Below are 2,594 nucleotides of genomic sequence, written 5' to 3' on the forward strand. Positions count from 1 at the left end.
TTCAGCTCAGGTCATGACCCCAGCATGCTGGGATCCAGTCCCACATTGGGCTTCTTGCTCAGCAGGGAGTCTGCTTTACCCTCTGCCCCTCCCCCTGCTCACACTCTCTCTCCCTCTCTCTCTCTCAAATAAATAAATAAATAAAATCTTTAAAAAATAAAATAAATTGTACTTATATTTTGTAAGTGGCCAGAAAAATAACAAAAAAATGGCCTAGAAATAAAAATAAACTTTTGAAGCATTTCTCAGAATAATCTACTTTGGAAGTGTCTATGTATTTTTATAATATATTCCAAGATGCACCTCATTAACTAGTACAAGCCACTTAGCTTCCTAGTGACTTGAGCTCCTCATGTGTGAAATAGGAATAAGATACTTAGTAAGATTTACAGAGTGCCATTCATTCAATATGTTTATTAGGTGTAGCAGTGAATAAAACTGACATGATTCCAGCCCGGGCCTCACGGGGCTTACAGTCTAATAAGAATAACAGACACTGAATAGTGTGATGAGTGGTATAAAGGAGGAGTACAGGGCACGGTGGGAACATACAACACGCTCACGTAGTCTAGTCCGAGGAAGTGGCATTTGCATTTGTAAGAATTAAAAGTTTTTATGAAAAGAGGATGGGCGAACAGATTAAGAACCGGTTAATGGAATAATGCATCCATTCATTCATGTGTTTATTTAACAAATAACTGACAAAATGGATGATTATGACTTCATAGAGCTTACTAACATCATATGTGACCAGCCACAATGCCAAGTACACAGCAGGAAGTCAAACTGAAGGCTCTTCCATGAGCCTCCCGTATCCATGCCCATTACCTCTACTCTCACCGAGTTCTACCCGGGCTATTCCAGCAGCTATCCCTACTTAGCCCACCTGCTACACAGCTATCAAAGTTAGCATCCAAAGACACTTACCTTTAAATGCTCTGGGTCTGGAGCATTTTTTAAAAAGATTTATTTATCTTATTTTATTTTTATTTTAGAGAGAGAGCGAGTGAGTGTAAAGGGAGGGGGAAAGGGAAAGAAACTCAAGGAGACTCCCTGCTGAGCGCGGAGCCCCATGGGGGGCTCCATTCCAAGACTCTGAGATGGCGACCTAAGCTGAAACCAAGAGTCGGATGCTTAATTGACTGAGCCACCCACATACCCCTGGTTGTGGAGCATTTAAATGGAGGACATTTCATCCAACTGTTCCACGGAATTCTAAAAATGAGGTCTTTTTCCTTGTGGGTTGGTTACTTTGGCCTCACTACACCCTGTATTTGGAACACCCACCATGAGAAGAATAGACGTTTTCTGAGCTACAAGCTTGAGTTGGCTTTAATAATAGTAAACTGCAATCCCTGTTTCCTCTGTCAGGGCTTAAAATACATCTCCAGCTTCAGATGTCTGGACCGAAGATCTAGTAATTGCTTGTGGGGTCAGCAGGTTTCCATATGGGGTGCGAAAGGGTTGTAACAGGTAACCCAAGATCAGGCTGAGTCAGGGGAGGCAAACAATGAAGAAACAGGAGCAGGCACGTAGGGGGCCGTAATTCGCTAGAGCACTATGGGTGCCAGATGCCCCCCTCCATTCCCTATGCCAGATCCAGCCTATCTCAGAACAGTTTTAGAGCCTGGAGGCTATTACTTAATGGGCAATTTTTTTTTTTTTTTTTTTTTTACTTGCAGCATTGAGCTGCAGTTTTGATACACAGAAAGTGGATTCTTTAAACAAGATGCTTAGAAATTGATTTCAGTAAATTTACTGGTGAGGAATCACCTTCCGTATGATATTGTTTTTTATTTGGCTTTCTACCAATCACTAGTAGGAGAAAAATTCCCTATGAAACTGCTGGGGTTGTGTGTACGTGTGTGTGTCTGTGTGTCTGTGTGTCTGTGTTTAAAAGAGATCACTAGGGGTGCCTATGTGGCTCAGTCGGTTAAGCTGCTGCCTTCTTCTCAGATCATGATCTCAGGGTCCTGGGTCGCAGCCCTGCATAGGGCTTCCTGCTCAGTGGGGAGCCTGCTTCTCCCTCTCCCTCTGCTCCCCTTACTTGTGCACTCTCTCTCTGTCAAATAAATAAAATCTTTTAAAAAGTAAATAAAAAATAAAAAAGATCTCTAGCACCATCTTTGAAAATATCTAATTTTTTTTTTTAATTTATTTATTTGACAGAGATCACAAGTAGGCAGAGAGGCAGGCAGAGAGAGGAGGAAACAGGCTCCCCGCCGAGCAGAGAGCCCGATGCGGGACTCAATCCCAGGACGTCGGGATCATGACCTGAGCGGAAGGCAGAGGCTTTAACCCACTGAGCCACCCAGGTGCCCCTGAAAATATCTAATTTTAAGAATACAGACATTTTCCTTCTTCCTGTATTATTTCTACAGCTGAAAAGTTAGATTATTTGGGGGCAAAGAAAAGTGAAACTGAAAAAAAAAAAAGTTTCTTCAAATCTCCAAGTTCTTCGTGGAACTTGACTTGTGAAGGATCTTCAGCAAATCTAACATTTAGAAATCGAACAGTTTTTCTTTTCTTCTATCTCTGTTAGGATTCTCCTGGTGGCAGAAATGATAAATCAAACTGGTTTGAACACAGAAGAT

Source organism: Lutra lutra, chromosome 2 (assembly GCF_902655055.1).
Source record: "Lutra lutra chromosome 2, mLutLut1.2, whole genome shotgun sequence".
Classification (NCBI taxonomy): Eukaryota; Metazoa; Chordata; class Mammalia; order Carnivora; family Mustelidae; genus Lutra; species Lutra lutra.